General features: G+C 48.4%; 1 protein-coding gene across 6 annotated transcripts in view; it reads left to right on the top strand.

Annotated features, from left to right (window-relative positions):
* The window catches only part of LOC106590546 (zinc finger homeobox protein 4), a 180,579-nt gene that overhangs the window by 73,007 nt on the left and 85,072 nt on the right, over nt 1-22,500 (top strand). The gene's annotated exons all lie outside the window — the stretch shown is intronic.

Here is a 22,500-nt window from a genome sequence, read left to right as displayed (position 1 = left end):
TATTCTCTATTCTCTGCTCCCACTATTCTCTATTCTCTATTCCCTACTCCCTCTATCCTCTATCCTCTATTCCCTACCCCCTCGATCCTCTATTCTCTATCCTCTATCCTCTATCCTCTATTCTCTATCCTCTATCCTCTGTCCTCTATCCTCTGTCCTCTATCCTCTGTCGTCTATCCTCTGTCCTCTGTCCTCTGTCCTCTATTCTCTACTCCATCTATATTCTACTCCCTCTACTCCCTCTATATTCTACTCCCTCTATATTCTACTCCCTCTATCATCAATCCCCAATCCTCTACTGCCTATATCCTCTATCCTCTATTCTCTATACTCTACTCCCTATATTCTCTATCCTCTATCCTCTATTCTCTATCCTCTATCCTCTATTCTCTATACTCTACTCCCTATATTCTCTATCCTCTATCCTCTATTCTCTATCCTCTATCCTCTATTCTCTATCCTCTACTCCCTATATCCTCTATCCTCTATCCTCTATTCTCTATGCTCTACTCCCTACATTCTCTATCCTCTATCATATATCCTCTATCCTCTATCCTCTATTCTCTATTCTCTATCCTCTATCCTCTATCCTCTATTCTCTATCATATATCCTCTATTCTCTATCCTCTATCATATATCCTCTATCATATATCCTCTATCATATATCGTCTATCATATATCCTCTATTCTCTATCCTCTATCATATATCCTCTATCATATCACCTCCGACAGCCTGGAGGTGGTGGGCGCCCACGTTAACGCCGAACGCACCCTGCCCGAGGACGAGTGGTGTGGCATTGTGGGAGATGTGTACCAATGCAAGCTGTGCACCTATTCTCTATCCTCTATCATATATCCTCTATCCTCTATTCTCTATCCTCTATCATATATCCTCTATCCTCTATTCTCTATCCTCTATCATATATCCTCTATTATCTGTCCTCTATTCTCTATCCTCTATCCTATATTCTCTATCCTCTATCCTCTATCCTCTATCCTCTATCCTCTATCCTCTATTCTCTATCCTCTATCCTCTATTCTCTGTCCTCTATCGTCTGTTCTCTGTCCTCTATCCTCTATTCTCTATCCTCTATCCTCTATTCTCTGTCCTCTATCCTCTATTCTCTGTCCTCTATCCTCTATTCTCTATCCTCTATCCTCTATTCTCTATCCTCTATTCTCTATCCTCTATCCTCTATTATCTGTCCTCTATTCTCTATCCTCTATCCTCTATTCTCTATCCTCAATCCTCTATCCTCTATTATCTGTCCTCCATCCTCTATCCTCTATTCTCTATCCTCTATCCTCTATGCTCTATCCTCTATTCTCTACTCCATCTATATTCTACTCCCTCTACTCCCTCTATATTCTACTCCCTCTATATTCTACTCCCTCTATCATCAATCCCCAATCCTCTACTGCCTATATCCTCTATCCTCTATTCTCTATACTCTACTCCCTATATTCTCTATCCTCTATCCTCTATTCTCTATCCTCTATCCTCTATTCTCTATCCTCTACTCCCTATATCCTCTATCCTCTATCCTCTATTCTCTATGCTCTACTCCCTACATTCTCTATCCTCTATCATATATCCTCTATCCTCTATCCTCTATTCTCTATTCTCTATCCTCTATCCTCTATCCTCTATTCTCTATCATATATCCTCTATTCTCTATCCTCTATCATATATCCTCTATCATATATCCTCTATCATATATCGTCTATCATATATCCTCTATTCTCTATCCTCTATCATATATCCTCTATCATATCACCTCCGACAGCCTGGAGGTGGTGGGCGCCCACGTTAACGCCGAACGCACCCTGCCCGAGGACGAGTGGCGTGGCATTGTGGGAGATGTGTACCAATGCAAGCTGTGCACCTATTCTCTATCCTCTATCATATATCCTCTATCCTCTATTCTCTATCCTCTATCATATATCCTCTATTATCTGTCCTCTATTCTCTATCCTCTATCCTATATTCTCTATCCTCTATCCTCTATCCTCTATTCTCTGTCCTCTATCGTCTGTTCTCTGTCCTCTATCCTCTATTCTCTATCCTCTATCCTCTATTCTCTGTCCTCTATCCTCTATTCTCTGTCCTCTATCCTCTATTCTCTATCCTCTATCCTCTATTCTCTATCCTCTATCCTCTATTCTCTATCCTCTATCCTCTATTATCTGTCCTCTATTCTCTATCCTCTATCCTCTATTCTCTATCCTCAATCCTCTATCCTCTATTATCTGTCCTCCATCCTCTATCCTCTATTCTCTATCCTCTATCCTCTATGCTCTATCCTCTATTCTCTATCCTCTATCCTCTATCCTCTATTATCTGTCCTCTATTATCTGTCCTCTATCCTCTATCCTCTATCCTCTATCATATATCCTCTATCCTCTATCCTCTATTATCTGTCCTCTATTATCTATCCTCTATCCTCTATTCTCTATCCTCTATCATATATCCTCTATCTTCTATTCTCTGTTCTCTATCCTCTATCCTCTATTCTCTGTCCTCTATTCTCTATCCCCTATCCTCTTCTCCCTCCCACTCTGCTTCGATCATCCCTCTTTACAACCACCACTCTCTCTTCCCTCCGCCCCCTCTCTGTTTTCCTCCTCCCCCTCTCCGTTTCACTCTTTCCTGTAAGATTGAAAGGGAAAACTATTTTCAATGATGTTAATATAATGACTGAAATCAAAGCTAATTGAGTTATTTTCAAAATATTGAAGAGAGAGAAGCAGAGACCAAGACAGAGAGAGAGAGAGAGAGACAGACAGACAGACAGACAGACAGACAGACAGACAGACAGACAGACAGACAGACAGACAGACAGACAGACAGACAGACAGACAGACAGACAGACAGACAGACAGACATTTTACAGTGTGAAAAAACTGTGGTCCAGGATCCTACTATAGTTTACACTGAATATACCAAATATTAAGAACACCGTCCTAATATTGTGTTGCACCCTCTTTTGCTCTCAGAACAGCCTCCATTCATTGGGGCATGGACTCTACAAGGTGTTGAAAGCATTCCGTAGGGATGCTGGCCCATGTTGTCTCCAATGCTTCCCACAGTTGTGTCAAGTTGGCTGGATGTCCTTTGGGTGGGGGACCATTCTTGATACACACAGGAAACTGTTGAGCGTGTGAGAACCAGCAGAGATGCAGTTCTGGACAGAAACTGGTGTGCCTGGTATCTACTGTACTACCATACACCACTCAAAGGCACTTACATCTTTTGTCTTGCCAATTCACCCTCTGAATGGCACACATAAACAATCCATGTCTCAATTGTCTCAAGGCTTAACAATCCTTCTTTAACCTGTCTCCTCCCCTTCACCTACACTGATTGAAATTGATTTAACAGATGGCATCAATAAGGGATCATAGCTTTCACCTGGATTCATCTGGTCAGTTTTTGTCATGGAAAGAGCAGGTGTTCCTAATGTTTTGTGCACTCGACGTATTAAGCTAATGATGATCTATTGACCAGCCCTAGCAATGTCACTGTGCTGTGTCTATGTGGCCTGTAGTGCATGGCTGTGTGTTCACAGCAGTTGATTATCGTCTGGCAATAGCCAACTCGGCAACATGAAGCATTGGCAGCCATTAAAAATCATAACAGGGATTTATATTATATTTTATTAGCCTTGATTGAAGGCGAAGGTACAAGACCAACTCTGAGGCAATATAAAGGGATAAAACAAAAGAGGAGAAATAGGGAAACATGTCCAACAATATTAGTGTAACCATTTCTTTTCTCTGAAAAGGGAGAATAGGCAGAAAAGCAACTCTGAACTACCTCATGGTCCCAGAAAATAGGATGATGTTATCATACAGAAATGCACACACTTCGTACACACACACACACACACACACACACACACACACACACACACACACACACACACACACACACACACACACACACACACACACACACACACACACACACGCACACACACACACACATGCGCGCACACACACACACATGCGCGCACACACACACACATGCGCGCACACACACACGCACACGCACTACACACACACGCACTACACACGCACTACATACAGACTCTACACACGCACACACACAAGCACACACACACAGACTCTACACACGCACACACACAAGCACGCACTAAACACACACACACACACACACAAACAGAATGAGTAAAACAGACCATTTTTAATTTGTGCCAACATATAACAAAATAATGAAAAGCTCCCAGAGTCGTAATGCCTTTTTAAGCCATGTCTGGCGCCTGTGCACTCGGGTGTCCATATGTGTGTGTTAAAATTCCTGGCGAGCGATTTACCTTTGGCCAGTGCAGAAGGTGAGAAGGTCATCCCACTGTCCTCTCCATGCACTCAGCTACCCCTCTACTGTCCTCTCCATGCACTCAGCTACCACTCTACCTTTACTGTCCCCTACATGAACTCAGCTACCCCTCAACCCCCCCCTACCTCTACTGTCCTCTCCATGCACTCAGCTACCCCTCTACTGTCCTCTCCATGCACTCAGCTACCCCTCTACCTCTACTGTCCTCTACATGCACTCAGTTACCCCTCTACTGTCCTCTCCATGCACTCAGCTACCCCTCTACTGTCCTCTACATGCACTCAGTTACCCCTCTACCTCTACTGTCCTCTCCATGCACTCAGTTACCCCTCTACTGTCCTCTACATGCATTCAGCTACCCCTCTACCTCTACTGTCCTCTCAATGCACTCAGCTACCCCTCTACTGTCCTCTCCATGCACTCAGCTACCCCTCTACCTCTACTGTCCCCTACATGCACTCAACTACCCCTCTACTGTCGTCTACATGCACTCAGTTACCCCTCTACTGTCCTCTTCATGCACTCAGTTACCCCTCTACTGTCCTCTCCATGCACTCAGATACCCCTCTACCTCTACTGTCCTCTACATGCACTCAGTTATCCCTCTACTGTCCTCTCTATGCACTCAGCTACCCATCTACCTCTACTGTCCCCTACATGCACTCAACTACCCCTCTACTGTCGTCTACATGCACTCAGTTATCCCTCTACTGTCCTCTCTATGCACTCAGCTACCACTCTACCTCTACTGTCCCCTACATGCACTCAACTACCCCTCTACTGTCGTCTACATGCACTCAGTTACCCCTCTACTGTCCTCTCCATGCACTCAGTTACCCCTCTACTGTCCTCTCCATGCACTCAGATAGCCCTCTACCTCTACTGTCCTCTACATGCACTCAGCTACCCGTCTACTGTCCTCTCCATGCACTCAGATACCCCTCTACCTCTACTGTCCTCTCTATGCACTCAGCTACCCCTCTACCTCTACTGTCCCCTACATGCACTCAACTACCCCTCTACTGTCGTCTACATGCACTCAGTTACCCCTCTACTGTCCTCTCCATGCATTCAGCTACCCCTCTACCTCTACTGTCCTCTCTATGCACTCAGCTACCCCTCTACCTCTACTGTCCCCTACATGCACTCAACTACCCCTCTACTGTCGTCTACATGCACTCAGTTACCCCTCTACTGTCCTCTCCATGCATTCAGCTACCCCTCTACCTCTACTGTCCTCTCCATGCATTCAGCTACCCCTCTAACTCTACTGTCCTCTCCATGCACTCAGCTACCCCTCCACTGTCCTCTCCATGCACTCAGCTACCCCTCTACCTCTACTGTCCTCTCCATGCACTCAATTACCCCTCTACTGTCCTCTACATGCACTCAGTTACCCCTCTACTGTCCTCTCCATGCACTCAGTTACCCCCTACTGTCCTCTCCATGCATTCAGCTACCCCTCTAACTCTACTGTCCTCTACATGCATTCAGTTACCCATCTACTGTCCTCTCCATGCACTCAGTTACCCCGTACTGTCCTCTCCATGCATTCAGCTACCCCTCTAACTCTACTGTCCTCTCCATGCACTCAATTACCCCTCTACTGTCCTCTACATGCACTCAGTTACCCCTCTACTGTCCTCTCCATGCACTCAGTTACCCCTCTACTGTCCTCTACATGCACTCAGTTACCCCTCTACCTCTACTGTCCTCTCCATGCATTCAGCTACCCCTCTACCTTTACTGTCCCCTACATGAACTCAGCTACCCCTCAAACCCCCCCCTCTACCTCTACTGTCCTCTCCATGCACTCAGCTACCCCTCTACTGTCCTCTCCATGCACTCAGCTACCCCTCTACCTCTACTGTCCTCTACATGCACTCAGTTACCCCTCTACTGTCCTCTCCATGCACTCAGCTACCCCTCTACTGTCCTCTACATGCACTCAGCTACCCCTCTACCTCTACTGTCCTCTACATGCACTCAGTTACCCCTCTAATGTCCCCTACATGCACTCAACTACCCCTCTACTGTCGTCTACATGCACTCAGTTACCCCTCTACCTCTACTGTCCTCTACATGCACTCAGTTACCCCTCTACTGTCCTCTCCATGCACTCATTTACCCTTCTACCTCTACTGTCCTCTACATGCACTCAGTTACCCCTCTACTGTCCTTTCTATGCACTCAGTTACCCCTCTACCTCTACTGTCCTCTACATGCATTCAGCTACCCCTCTACTGTCCTCTCCATGCACTCAGCTACCCCTCTACTGTCCTCTACATGCACTCAGTTACCCCTCTACCTCTACTGTCCTCTCCATGCACTCAGTTACCCCTCTACTGTCCTCTCCATGCACTCAGCTACCCCTCTACTGTCCTCTCCATGCACTCAGCTACCCCTCTACCTCTACTGTCCTCTACATGCACTCAGCTACCCCTCTACTGTCCTCTCCATGCACTCAGATACCCCTCTACCTCTACTGTCCTCTCTATGCACTCAGCTACCCCTCTACCTCTACTGTCCCCTACATGCACTCAACTACCCCTCTACTGTCGTCTACATGCACTCAGTTACCCCTCTACTGTCCTCTCCATGCATTCAGCTACCCCTCTACCTCTACTGTCCTCTCCATGCATTCAGCTACCCCTCTAACTCTACTGTCCTCTCCATGCACTCAGCTACCCCTCCACTGTCCTCTCCATGCACTCAGCTACCCCTCTACCTCTACTGTCCTCTCCATGCACTCAATTACCCCGCTACTGTCCTCTACATGCACTCAGTTACCCCTCTACTGTCCTCTCCATGCACTCAGTTACCCCCCTACTGTCCTCTCCATGCATTCAGCTACCCCTCTAACTCTACTGTCCTCTACATGCACTCAGTTACCCCTCTACTGTCCTCTCCATGCACTCAGTTACCCCCTACTGTCCTCTCCATGCATTCAGCTACCCCTCTAACTCTACTGTCCTCTCCATGCACTCAATTACCCCTCTAATGTCCTCTACATGCACTCAGTTACCCCTCTACTGTCCTCTCCATGCACTCAGTTACCCCTCTACTGTCCTCTACATGCACTCAGTTACCCCTCTACCTCCACTGTCCTCTCCATGCATTCAGCTACCCCTCTACCTCTACTGTCCTCTCCATGCACTCAGCTACCCCTCTACTGTCCTCTCCATGCACTCAGCTACCCCTCTACCTCTACTGTCCTCTACATGCACTCAGTTACCCCACTACTGTCCTCTCCATGCACTCAGCTACCCCTCTACTGTCCTCTACATGCACTCAGCTACCCCTCTACCTCTACTGTCCTCTACATGCACTCAGTTACCCCTCTACTGTCCCCTACATGCACTCAACTACCCCTCTACTGTCGTCTACATGCACTCAGTTACCCCTCTACCTCTACTGTCCTCTACATGCATTCAGCTACCCCTCTACTGTCCTCTCCATGCACTCAGCTACCCCTCTACTGTCCTCTACATGCACTCAGTTACCCCTCTACCTCTACTGTCCTCTCCTTGCACTCAGTTACCCCTCTACTGTCCTCTCCATGCACTCAGCTACCCCTCTAATGTCCTCTCCATGCACTCAGCTACCCCTCTACCTCTACTGTCCTCTCTATGCACTCTGCTACCCCTCTACCTCTACTGTCCCCTACATGCACTCAGTTACCCCTCTACCTCTACTGTCCCCTACATGCACTCAGTTACCCCTCTACTGTCCTCTCCTTGCACTCAACTACCCCTCTACCTCTACTGTCCTCTACATGCATTCAGCTACCCCTCTACTGTCCTCTACATGCACTCAGCTACCCCTTTACTGTCCTGTCCATGCACTCAGCTACCCCTCTACCTCTACTGTCCTCTCCATGCACTCAGTTACCCCTCTACTGTCCTCTCCATGCATTCAGCTACCCCTCCACTGTCCTCTACATGCACTCAGTTACCCCTCTACTGTCCTCTCCATGCACTCAGTTACCCCTCTACCTCTACTGTCCTCTACATGCACTCAGTTACCCCTCTACTGTCCTCTACATGCACTCAATTACCCCTCTACTGTCCTCTACATGCACTCAGCTACCCCTCTATTGTCCTCTACATGCACTCAGCTACCCCTCTACCTCTACTGTCCTCGCCATGCACTCAGCTACCCCTCTACCTCTACTGTCCTCTACATGCACTCAGTTACCCCTCTACTGTCCTCTCTATGCACTCAGTTACCCCTCTACCTCTACTGTCCTCTACATGCATTCAGCTACCCCTCTACTGTCCTCTCCATGCACTCAGCTACCCCTCTACTGTCCTCTACATGCACTCAGTTACCCCTCTACCTCTACTGTCCTCTCCATGCACTCAGTTACCCCTCTACTGTCCTCTCCATGCACTCAGCTACCCCTCTACTGTCCTCTCCATGCACTCAGCTACCCCTCTACCTCTACTGTCCTCTACATGCACTCAGCTACCCCTCTACTGTCCTCTCCATGCACTCAGATACCCCTCTACCTCTACTGTCCTCTCTATGCACTCAGCTACCCCTCTACCTCTACTGTCCCCTACATGCACTAAACTACCCCTCTACTGTCGTCTACATGCACTCAGTTACCCCTCTACTGTCCTCTCCATGCATTCAGCTACCCCTCTACCTCTACTGTCCTCTCTATGCACTCAGCTACCCCTCTACCTCTACTGTCCCCTACATGCACTCAACTACCCCTCTACTGTCGTCTACATGCACTCAGTTACCCCTCTACTGTCCTCTCCATGCATTCAGCTACCCCTCTACCTCTACTGTCTTCTCCATGCATTCAGCTACCCCTCTAACTCTACTGTCCTCTCCATGCACTCAGCTACCCCTCCACTGTCCTCTCCATGCACTCAGCTACCCCTCTACCTCTACTGTCCTCTCCATGCACTCAATTACCCCTCTACTGTCCTCTACATGCACTCAGTTACCCCTCTACTGTCCTCTCCATGCACTCAGTTACCCCCTACTGTCCTCTCCATGCATTCAGCTACCCCTCTAACTCTACTGTCCTCTACATGCACTCAGTTACCCCTCTACTGTCCTCTCCATGCACTCAGTTACCCCCTACTGTCCTCTCCATGCATTCAGCTACCCCTCTAACTCTACTGTCCTCTCCATGCACTCAATTACCCCTCTAATGTCCTCTACATGCACTCAGTTACCCCTCTACTGTCCTCTCCATGCACTCAGTTACCCCTCTACTGTCCTCTACATGCACTCAGTTACCCCTCTACCTCCACTGTCCTCTCCATGCATTCAGCTACCCCTCTACCTCTACTGTCCTCTCCATGCACTCAGCTACCCCTCTACTGTCCTCTCCATGCACTCAGCTACCCCTCTACCTCTACTGTCCTCTACATGCACTCAGTTACTCCACTACTGTCCTCTCCATGCACTCAGCTACCCCTCTACTGTCCTCTACATGCACTCAGCTACCCCTCTACCTCTACTGTCCTCTACATGCACTCAGTTACCCCTCTACTGTCCCCTACATGCACTCAACTACCCCTCTACTGTCGTCTACATGCACTCAGTTACCCCTCTACCTCTACTGTCCTCTACATGCATTCAGCTACCCCTCTACTGTCCTCTCCATGCACTCAGCTACCCCTCTACTGTCCTCTACATGCACTCAGTTACCCCTCTACCTCTACTGTCCTCTCCTTGCACTCAGTTACCCCTCTACTGTCCTCTCCATGCACTCAGCTACCCCTCTAATGTCCTCTCCATGCACTCAGCTACCCCTCTACCTCTACTGTCCTCTCTATGCACTCTGCTACCCCTCTACCTCTACTGTCCCCTACATGCACTCAGTTACCCCTCTACCTCTACTGTCCCCTACATGCACTCAGTTACCCCTCTACTGTCCTCTCCTTGCACTCAACTACCCCTCTACCTCTACTGTCCTCTACATGCATTCAGCTACCCCTCTACTGTCCTCTACATGCACTCAGCTACCCCTTTACTGTCCTGTCCATGCACTCAGCTACCCCTCTACCTCTACTGTCCTCTCCATGCACTCAGTTACCCCTCTACTGTCCTCTCCATGCATTCAGCTACCCCTCCACTGTCCTCTACATGCACTCAGTTACCCCTCTACTGTCCTCTCCATGCACTCAGTTACCCCTCTACCTCTACTGTCCTCTACATGCACTCAGTTACCCCTCTACTGTCCTCTACATGCACTCAATTACCCCTCTACTGTCCTCTACATGCACTCAGCTACCCCTCTATTGTCCTCTACATGCACTCAGCTACCCCTCTACCTCTACTGTCCTCGCCATGCACTCAGCTACCCCTCTACCTCTACTGTCCTCTACATGCACTCAGTTACCCCTCTACTGTCCTCTCTATGCACTCAGTTACCCCTCTACCTCTACTGTCCTCTACATGCATTCAGCTACCCCTCTACTGTCCTCTCCATGCACTCAGCTACCCCTCTACTGTCCTCTACATGCACTCAGTTACCCCTCTACCTCTACTGTCCTCTCCATGCACTCAGTTACCCCTCTACTGTCCTCTCCATGCACTCAGCTACCCCTCTACTGTCCTCTCCATGCACTCAGCTACCCCTCTACCTCTACTGTCCTCTACATGCACTCAGCTACCCCTCTACTGTCCTCTCCATGCACTCAGATACCCCTCTACCTCTACTGTCCTCTCTATGCACTCAGCTACCCCTCTACCTCTACTGTCCCCTACATGCACTAAACTACCCCTCTACTGTCGTCTACATGCACTCAGTTACCCCTCTACTGTCCTCTCCATGCATTCAGCTACCCCTCTACCTCTACTGTCCTCTCTATGCACTCAGCTACCCCTCTACCTCTACTGTCCCCTACATGCACTCAACTACCCCTCTACTGTCGTCTACATGCACTCAGTTACCCCTCTACTGTCCTCTCCATGCATTCAGCTACCCCTCTACCTCTACTGTCTTCTCCATGCATTCAGCTACCCCTCTAACTCTACTGTCCTCTCCATGCACTCAGCTACCCCTCCACTGTCCTCTCCATGCACTCAGCTACCCCTCTACCTCTACTGTCCTCTCCATGCACTCAATTACCCCTCTACTGTCCTCTACATGCACTCAGTTACCCCTCTACTGTCCTCTCCATGCACTCAGTTACCCCCCTACTGTCCTCTCCATGCATTCAGCTACCCCTCTAACTCTACTGTCCTCTACATGCACTCAGTTACCCCTCTACTGTCCTCTCCATGCACTCAGTTACCCCCTACTGTCCTCTCCATGCATTCAGCTACCCCTCTAACTCTACTGTCCTCTCCATGCACTCAATTACCCCTCTACTGTCCTCTACATGCACTCAGTTACCCCTCTACTGTCCTCTCCATGCACTCAGTTACCCCTCTACTGTCCTCTACATGCACTCAGTTACCCCTCTACCTCCACTGTCCTCTCCATGCATTCAGCTACCCCTCTACCTCTACTGTCCTCTACATGCACTCAGTTACCCCTCTACAGTCCTCTCCATGCACTCAGTTACCCCTCTACTGGCCTCTACATGCACACAGTTACCCCTCTACTGTCCTCTACATGCACTGTTACACCTATACTGTCCTCTACATGCACTCATCTACCCCTCTATCTCTACTGTCCTCTCCATGCACTCAGCTACCCCTCTACTGTCCTCTACATGCACTCAGCTACCCCTCTACCTCTACTGTCCTCTCCATGCACACAGTTACCCCTCTACTGTCCTCTACATGCACTCAGCTACCCCTCTACTGTCCTCTACATGCACTCAGCTACCCCTCTACTGTCCTCTACATGCACTCAGTTACACCTCTACTGTCCTCTACATGCACTCAGCTACCCCTCTACCTCTACTGTCCTCTACATGCACTCAGCTACCCCTCTACTGTCCTCTCCATGCACTCAGCTACCCCTCTACCTCTACTGTCCTCTCCATGCATTCAGCTACCCCTCTACTGTCCTCTACATGCACTCAGTTACCCCTTTACTGTCCTCTCCATGCACTCAGTTACCCCTCTACCTCTACTGTCCTCTACATGCACTCAGTTACCCCTCTACTGTCCTCTACATGCACTCAATTACCCCTCTACTGTCCTCTACATGCACTCAGCTACCCCTACATGCACTCAGCTACCCCTCTACCTCTACAGTCCTCGCCATGCACTCAGCTACCCCTCTACCTCTACTGTCCTCTCCATGCACTCAGTTACCCCTCTACTGTCCTCTCCATGCACTCAGTTACCCCTCTACTGTCCTCTCCATGCACACAGTTACCCCTCTACTGTCCTCTACATGCACTGTTACACCTCTACTGTCCTCTACATGCACTCAGCTACCCCTCTACCTCTACTGTCCTCTCCATGCACTCAGCTACCCCTCTACTGTCCTCTACATGCACTCAGCTACCCCTCTACCTCTACTGTCCTCTCCATGCACACAGTTACCCCTCTACTGTCCTCTACATGCACTCAGCTACCCCTCTACTGTCCTCTACATGCACTCAGCTACCCCTCTACTGTCCTCTACATGCACTCAGTTACACCTCTACTGTCCTCTACATGCTCTCAGTTACCCCTCTACTGTCCTCTCCATGCACTCAGTTACACCTCTACTGTCCTCTACATGCACTCAGCTACCCCTCTACCTCTACTGTCCTCTACATGCACTCAGCTACCCCTCTACTCTCCTCTCCATGCACTCAGCTACCCCTCTACCTCTACTGTCCTCTCCATGCATTCAGCTACCCCTCTACTGTCCTCTACATGCACTCAGTTACCCCTTTGCTGTCCTCTCCATGCACTCAGTTACCCCTCTACCTCTACTGTCCTCTCCATTCACTCAGTTACCCCTCTACTGCCCTCTCCATGCATTCAGCTACCCCTCCACTGTCCTCTACATGCACTCAGTTACCCCTCTACTGTCCTCTCCATGCACTCAGTTACCCCTCTACCTCTACCGTCCTCTACATGCACTCAGTTACCCCTATTCTGTTCTGCTCTGGCTCAGCTCTGGCTTGGCTCTACTCTGGCCTGGCTCTGGCCTGTCTCTACTCTGCTCTGCTCTGGCTCTGCTCTGGCTCTGCTCTGGCTCGGCTCTGCTCTGGCCTGGCTCTGCTCTGGCCCTGCTCTGCTCTGGCCTGGCTCTGCTCTGGCTTGGCTTGGCTCTGCTCTGCTCTGCTCTGACCTGGCTCTGCTCTGGCCATCCTGGGTTGACCCCCCACACACAAAGAGAACAAACTGTTGAGAACCTTCCCATATGGCTCTAGAACACTGAGGGTTTGTGTAGCTCTAGAACACTGAGGATCTGTATAGCTCTAGAACACTGAGGGTCTCTATAGCTCTAGAACACTGAGGGTCTGTATAGCTCTAGATCACTGAGGGTCTGTGTAGCTCTAGAACACTGAGGGTCTGTGTAGCTCTAGAACACTGAGTGTCTGTGTAGCTCTAGAACACCTAAGGTCTGTATAGCTCTAGAACACTGAGGGTCTGTGTAGCTCTAGAACACTGAGGGTCTGTGTAGCTCTAGAACACTGAGTGTCTGTGTAGCTCTAGAACACGTAGGGTCTGTATAGCTCTAGAACACTTAGGGTCTGTATAACTCTAGAACACTGAGGGTCTGTGTAGCTCTAGAACACTTAGGGTCTGTGTAGCTCTAGAACACTTAGGGTCTGTATAGCTCTAGAACACTTAGGGTCTGTATAACTCTAGAACACTGAGGGTCTGTATAGCTCTAGAACACTGAGGGTCTGTGTAGCTCTAGAACACTTAAGGTCTGTATAGCTCTAGAACACTGAGGGTCTGTATAGCTCTATGGGAAACGTTGGAAGATGCAAACAAAAATCATATTCAGACTTTATTGCTGCTTTGTCGCTCAGTAGAGATCTGAGGGGATTCAGAACAGCAGGTTTTCCAGACTTTACAGCAGGAGGCCAGATGAGATTAGCAGGACAAGGGCTACTTCTGCCTCTACCCTTCCATATCTCTCTCTCACTTTCTCTACCCCTCTTTCTCTCTCCCTCTCTCTCTCTCTCTCTCTCTCTCTCTCTCTCACTCTCTCTACCCCTCCCCCTTTCTCTCTCTAGCGTTGGCCACAGACGTTAATCCTAATGCAGGACGGAACTTTTATGAGGAACCAATCAGCTCCTCCTTCAAACTCATTCTCTCAGTTAACCCTTGGTTATGGTTTAAGGACTTAAAAAAACAAACATTCAATTCACCTTTATTTAACCAGGTAGGCTAGTTGAGAACAAGTTCTGATTTACAACTATTCAACTATTACCAACGACTTGGTGGTTTCTGTTGATAAATTCTGAATATTCCTAATTGATACCATCAAAATGTACCACCAACTCAGCTAGAACACTCTAGGATTCTGTAATAGATTCTGGATTAGAAGACTTTAGAATTCCGCAATCGACCTGTAGAATGGAACACTGATTGTAGGATTTTGGATTTGATTATTGTAAAATAGAACAGTCTAGAATTCCAGACTGCAACACTGCATAATTCCAAAATGGAACACAGTGGCTACCTGTCCAAAAACAAAATCATTTTTTTCCCAAGAGTTAACTCTTGCTTATACAGCTCTGCAGTGCAGATGTGAGGTGTGAGCAGGCAGATGTTAGCTTCTGACTGTGTGGTTAGCTAGCTGGCTAGCTGCGCATGAGGTAGGTCAGGTCGTATTAAAGAGTGCTGGACCACGTAGCATGGTGCTGTAGCCTGGCGTGTGTATAGCTGGCCCAAGCCTGAGAATGATGTAGAGAATGATGATGTATGGCGGAGATATGACTGTGGATGATAAACACAGGAGTAAATCTGTCAGTGACATTCACAAGAGCTGGAGTGCCTGCCCGGGTACAGAGTCTGAGATCCTCATATGTATGCATATGTGTGTGGTGTTTGTGTGCATGTACAGTATGTGTGTGTGCATGTACATGTGTGTGTATGTGTGTGTCGGTGCTGAGTGTGTGTCGGTGCTGAGTGTGTACGCTGTGTTTGAGGTACAGTAGGGATCGTTTAGAGTGGAGAATGTTTGTGGTCAGTGTTGCGGGGTAGGACCACAGAGAAACACACACACTGCACTGACTCCACCAACCGACTGCACCTCCTAACAAGAGCTACCCTCGCTCCTGACCTCTCTCCTGACCTCTCCTCTTGTCCTCCGTCATCCTAAACTTAATCCTCCCCTCCTTCACTCTTTGATCTTTCCCTTTCTCACCTGCCAATCTCTCGCTCATCCTCCCTAACGCTATTCTTGACAATGTCTCTGCTCCCAAATCCAATAGGCTGAACTGAACTGGACTTTTTTACAATCAATGGCATTGTGCATGCAATCACAGGCTTGTGTGCGGCTGCTGGGCCATGGAAACCCATTTCATGAAACTACCGACGACCAGTTATTGTGCTGATGTTGCTTCCAGAGTCATTTTGGAACTTGGTAGTGAGTGTTGCAACCGAGGACAGATGATTTTTAAGCTCTACGCGCTTCAGCACTTGGTGGTCCCATTATGTGTTAGAGAGAGAGAGAGTGAGTGAGTGAGTGAGTGAGTGAGTGAGTGAGTGAGTGAGTGAGTGAGTGAGTGAGTGAGTGAGTGAGTGAGTGAGTGAGTGAGTGAGTGAGTGAGTGAGTGAGAGACTGGCAATACGTGCAGCATTAAAATTGGTAAGAAAATAACAGAATTCTTTAACCAGGGCCTTCGTCAGGGTTGCAATCTGAGCCCTGCACTCTTCAATATTTACATTAACGAATTGTCCACTATTCTAGAAAAATCCTCAGCCCCTGGTGTTAGTCTTCACAATTCAGAAGTTAAATGCCTACTCTTCGCAGATGACCTATGCCTGCTGTCACCCACAGCACATGGCCTACAGCAGAGCCTGGACCTGCTAGAACAGCACTGCCAGACCTGGGCCCTGGCAGTAAACCCCAAAAAGATTAAAATAATGATTTTCCAGAGAAGATCCAGATCTCAGGGAATTAGACCAAAGTTCTCAATTGGTACAAAATATATAGAGTACTGTACACACTACAATTACTTAGGTTTAAAAATAAGCTCAACTGGACACCTTAATGAGGCAGTGAATGAACTGAGAGAGAAAGCACGCAGGGCATTCTACGCCATTAAAAAGCAAATTCAATTGAAATACCTATTAAAATTTGGCTAAAATTAATTGAATATGTCATTGAACCAATTGCACTTTATGGCAGCGAGGTGTGGGGTCCACTTGCAAAACAAGATTTCATCAAATGGGACAAACACCCCATTGAAACCCTACATGCAGAGTTCTGTAAGATTCTCCTACATGTCCAGAGGAAAACTACAAACAATGCATGCAGGGCAGAATTAGGCCAATATCCACTAATAATAAAAACTCAAAAAAGAGCAATTGAGTTTTGGAAACATCTAAAATACAGTGACCCCCTCTCATATCATTACCAAGCCCTGCAATACCAAGAGCTGAGCAAAGAAAAGAGTCCCCTCATCCAGCTGGCCCTGGGTTCACAAACCTGTTCTACTAACACACTGAAGCCTCAGGACCTCAGAACTACATTGCTTATTGGGAAACACAAGCACAAACACAAAGCAAAATGCAGTGCTATCTGGCCCTAAATCGACAGTACACTGTGGCTAAATATTTGACCATGGTTACTGATCAAAACCTTAGAAAAACCTTGACAAAGTACAGGCTCAGTGAGCACAGCCTTGCCATTGAGAAGGGTAGACACAGGAAAACATGGCTCCCTGTAGAGGAAAGGCTGTGCAACCACTGCACAACAGCAGAACCTGAGACGGAGCTGCATTTCCTGACAAAATGTCAAAAATATAAAACAATTAGAGAGTGTCATTTCCCCAAATTTGAAACCCTTATTCAAGGTTTCAAAGACCTCTCTGATGAGGATAGGCTACCCGTCCTGTTGGGGGAGGATGCAGAGAGCTGTGGGTTGGCAGCGCACTACATTGCTGCATGCCATAAGTTGAGGGACAGTGTCTGACAGACCAATCAACCTACACATGTACTCTACTGTATGCTTATTGTTATTGTTGAATGTATGGTTATTTTGACCCTTGGTTATTGTTGTTACTGTTGTCCCGTTGACAATTTTGATTCTCATTTTTTATTTATTTTTATATTGTAAATATCCAAAATAAGCTTTGGCAATATGTATATTGTTACGTCATGCCAATAAAGCGAATTGAATTGAAAAATTGAGAGAGAGAGAGAGAGAGAGAGAGAGAGAGAGCGAGAGCGAGAGAGAGAGAGAGAGAGAGATGGGGGGGTGGGATGGAGGCCCTGAAAAAACCATTAACAAAGTGTCTTACACATAAAATTGTGTTGTTCCAAACTTTATCCATAACATTATATTCAATTTTTTTGCAAGAGGCGTCACTGTAGTCCCTGGTTAAAATCCAGGCTGCATCACATCCGGCTGTGATTGGGAGTCCCATAGGGTGGCGGGTTTGGCTCGGGTAGGCCATCATAGTAAATAAGAATTTGTTCTTAACTGACTTCCCTAATTAAATAAAGGTTAAAAAAAAGAGGGTATGTTGAAAGCGTGGGGTGCTTCCACACAGGAAGTTCCAGACACTTGTAAAATCTATGCCAAGGTGCATTGAAGCTGTGTTCTGGCGCCCTATTAAGATGCTTTATGTTAGTGCTTCCATTATTCTGGCAGTTACATGCAGCAGACATGGTAAATGGAGCAGCTGGATAGGTGGAAACTATACTGATGACGTTGCCGTTTCTAAAATGACGTATTTGAGTGTTTTTGGAGCCTTTGTTCATGTTTTTTCAGGGCCCCCATCCTACACAATGAGGATGAAGAACTGATTTGCTGTTTGGGGGTAGGTTTCTCAAAAACGTGTAGTGACAAAAAAGGTGTCTGGACCGTTCTATAAGATGACATTTGCATCAAACGTAAAGATTTGGTTGTAAGAAAATACACACCTCTCCTTTAAACGTTTAATCCTGTCTACCTCCCTTCTCATCCCTCCTCCTGCTCTCTCTTCTTTCTCTCTATCTTTCTCTATTTATTCCCTCTCTCCTCTAACCCCTGCTCCCTCTTTCTCTGGTTTTCTGTCTTCAGTCAAGCAGAATGATTTGTCTGGGGCCCAACAGAATGGCTTGTCTGGGGCCCAACAGAATGGCTTGTCTGGGGCCCAGCAGAATGACTTGTCTGGAGCCCAGAATAATGGCTTGTCTGGGGCCCAGCAGAACAGCTTGTCTGGGGCCCAGCAGAACGACTTGTCTGGGACCCAGCAGAATGGCTTGTCTTGGGCCCAGCAGAATGGCTTGTCTTGGGCCCAGCAGAATGGCTTGTCTGGGGACCAGCAAAATGGCTTGTCTGGGGACCAGCAAAATATTTCCATATTTGTATTTTTCTTTTCATTTATTTTTCTTCCCTTCCTTTCCCCTTTTCAACCCTTTGAACCCACAGGGGCCCCAGCACATGTAATGCTCATCTTTATCATCGAGGGAGGGAGGGAAACAAAGAGTAAGGGAGGGAAACTTGGAGGGAGGGAGGGAAACAGAGAGTGAGGGAGATAGGTAAACGGGGGAGGGAGGTAGGGAAACAGGAATGGAGCGAAACAGAGGGAGGGAAACAGGGAGTGAGGGAGGGAAAACAGAGAGTGAGGGAGGAGGGGAAACAGGGGGGAAAGAGGGTGGGAAACAGAGAGGGAGGGAGGGAAACAGGGAGAAAATAGAAAGCGGGATTTAAGTCGTAGAACGAGGGATGGGGGATTAAAGAGAAGGGATGGCTAGAGAAAGAGAGATGGTCTGGGGAGATGGTGCCTCTCTCTCTCTCTCTCTCTCTCTCTGGGGAGAGGCAGATAAGCCATCTCATTACCCATGATCCTTCTGGCTAAGCCATGACCAGCCAGGAAACGAGGGGGGAAATTAAACTAGAGAACGATGAGAGGAGGAGGAGGGAGGGAGGGAGGTAAGGATGGAGGAGAAGGAGGAGGAGGAGGGAGGGAAGTAAGGATGGAGGAGAAGGAGGAGGAGGAGGGAGGGAGGGAGGTAAGGATGGAGGAGAAGGAGGAGGGAGGGAGGGAGGGAGGTAAGGATGGAGTAGAAAGAGGAGGAGGAGGGAGGGAGGGAGGTAAGGATGGAGGTAAGGATGGAGGAGAAGGAGGAGGAGGAGGGAGGGAGGGAGGTAAGGATGGAGGAGAAGGAGGAAGAGGGAGGGAGAGAGGTAAGGATGGAGGAGAAAGAGGAGGGAGGGAGGGAGGTAACGATGGAGGAGAAAGAAGAGGGAGGGAGGGAGGGAGGTAAGGATGGAGATAAGGATGGAGGAGAAGGAGGAGGAGGAGGGAGGGAGGGAGGTAACGATGGAGGAGAAAGAAGAGGGAGGGAGGGAGGGAGGTAAGGATGGAGGAGAAAGAAGAGGGAGGGAGGGAGGGAGGTAAGGATGGAGATAAGGATGGAGGAGAAGGAGGAGGAGGAGGGAGGGAGGGAGGTAAGGATGGAGGTAAGGATGGAGGAGGAGGAGGAGGGAGGGAGGGACGTAAGGATGGAGGAGAAGGAGGAAGAGGGAGGGAGAGAGGTAAGGATGGAGGAGGGAGGGAGGTAAGGATGGAGGAGAAAGAAGAGGGAGGGAGGGAGGGAGGTAAGGAGGAGGAGGAGGGAGGGAGGGAGGTAAGGATGGAGGAGAAGGAGGAAGAGGGAGGGAGAGAGGTAAGGATGGAGGAGAAAGAGGAGGGAGGGAGGGGGTAAGGATGGAGCAGAAAGAAGAGGGAGGGAGGGAGGGAGGTAAGGAGGAGGAGGAGGGAGGGAGGGAGGTAAGGATGGAGGAGAAGGAGGAAGAGGGAGGGAGAGAGGTAAGGATGGAGGAGAAAGATGAGGGAGGGAGGGGGGTAAGGATGGAGCAGAAAGAAGAGGGAGGGAGGTAAGGAGGAGGAGGAGGGAGGGAGGGAGGTAAGGATGGAGGAGGAGGGAGGGAGGTAAGGATGGAGGAGTAGGGAGGGAGGAAGGTAAGGATGGAGGAGAAGGAGGAGGAGGGAAGGAGGGAGGTAAGGATGGAGGAGGAGGAGGGAGGGAGGAGGAGGAGGAAAATAGGGAGGGAAGGATGGAGGAAGAGGAGGAGGGAGGGCGGAGGAGGAGGTAAGGATGGAGGAGAGGGGACTGGAATTCAGATAAATCAAAAGGAAAGGCCCCTTTTGTCCTCCCCCACCTGCATATTTCTATTTCTTCCTTCCTTTTCCCCTCTACTCCTGAATCAAGGGACTCTGATGGAAGATGGTGGTTATCTAGCTCTAGGATAAACTGGCCAATCTCTCCTTGACCATTAGGCCAGGTCCACCCCATTCTCTCATTTGTAAATCAAATGGCCCTATATGCTGAGTGTACAAAACATTAGCAACACCTGCTCGTTCCTTGGCATAGACTGACCAGGTGAATCCAGGTGGAAGCCATTATCCCTTATTGATGTCACTTGTTAAATCCACTTCAATCAGTGTAGATGAAGGGGAGGAGACAGGTTAGTTAAACCTGGTAGAGTCCATGAGGCTGGTCTGAGGGCAAAAGGGGGTGCAACTCAATATTAGGAAGGTGTTCCTAATGTTTTGTGCACTCAGTGTATATGCAGTGTAATTACGACTTATCATTGGCAATGGTGGGGAGACAGACAGGAGATTGACAAAAAACCTATTTTACCGCTGTGGAATAGAGAGAGAGGTATATTACTGATGCACGGCCTGTCTGTGATACACACACACTCATGCAGGCAAGAATTTGTGCAGACATATTCCAGTTGAATTTTGGTTTGATAACTGAACTAAGGAGCATGTCTTTTCACCAGTATTTCTAGCTGGTGTTGTGATCTTGACTTTCTGACCAGTGGTGAGCGTGGAGTTTACCTTTCAAAGGTGGCTCTCTGCACACATTCTCACTCACTCACTCACTCACTCACTCACTCACTCACTCACTCACTCACTCACTCACTCACTCACTCACTCACTCACTCACACACTCACACACTCACACACTCTCTCTCTCTCACTCTCACACTCACTCACTCACTCACTCACTCACTCACTCACTCACTCACTCACTCACTCACTCACTCACACACTCACAAACTCACACATTCACAAACTCTCTCTCTCTCTCTCACTCTCACACTCACTCACTCACTCACTCACTCACTCACTCACTCACTCACTCACACACTCACACACTCTCTCTCTCTCACTCTCACACTCACTCACTCACTCACTCACTCACTCACTCACTCACTCACTCACTCACTCACTCACTCACTCACTCACTCACTCACTCACTCACTCACTCACTCACTCACTCACTCACTCACTCACTCACTCACTCTCTAACACATAATGGGACCACCAAGTGCTGAAGTGCGTAGAGCTTAAAAATCATCTGTCCTGGGTTGCAACACTCACTACCAAGTTCCAAACTGACTCTGGAAGCAACATCAGCACAAGAACTGGTCGTCGGTAGCTTCATGAAATGGGTTTCCATGGCCCAGCAGCCGCACACAAGCCTGTGATTGCATGCACAATGCCAAGCGTCGGCTGGAGTGGTGGAAAGCTCGCCGCCATTGGACTCTGGACTCAAGAGCAGTGGAAACGCATTCGCTGGAGTGATAAATCACACTTCACCATCTGGCAGTCCGGAGGACGAATTATTCAAATTGTCTCAGCTTTCACCTGTGTCTGGATTACAATGGAAATCTTTCAGATGTCCAAGGGTGGGGGTGGTGCTAGGAATTAAAGACTAAAGACAGATGAGTGTGTGTGTGTGTGTGTGTGTGTGTGTGTGTGTGGTGCGTGCGTGCGTGTTCAAATGGACAGGCTTCTCTCTCACCCCTCTTCCCTGTCCTCCTCATTCCCCTATTAATCCTCCTAGATATTAATAGGAATCTCTCCTATTTCTATTCCACAAGCAGATGGTCATCTCAGCATTGATATAAGCTTTGATTGACAGTCACTATGTACAGTGTAATTGCCCTAGCTAAGCCACCCCCCCCCATCTCCTCCATTCTTCCCTGAGGACACACACCCACCCACTCACCTCCCTTCCTCTCACTGTCTCCGGTGAGCTGTGAGTTGAGAGATACCATACTCCCACGTCATCTGAGGGTCAGTTGGTCC

The sequence above is a fragment of the Salmo salar genome, chromosome ssa29, assembly GCF_905237065.1.
Source record: "Salmo salar chromosome ssa29, Ssal_v3.1, whole genome shotgun sequence".
NCBI classification, from domain to species: Eukaryota; Metazoa; Chordata; class Actinopteri; order Salmoniformes; family Salmonidae; genus Salmo; species Salmo salar.
The sequence above is the reverse complement of the archived record's forward strand: the minus strand, read 5'-3'. Positions and strand labels throughout refer to the sequence as shown.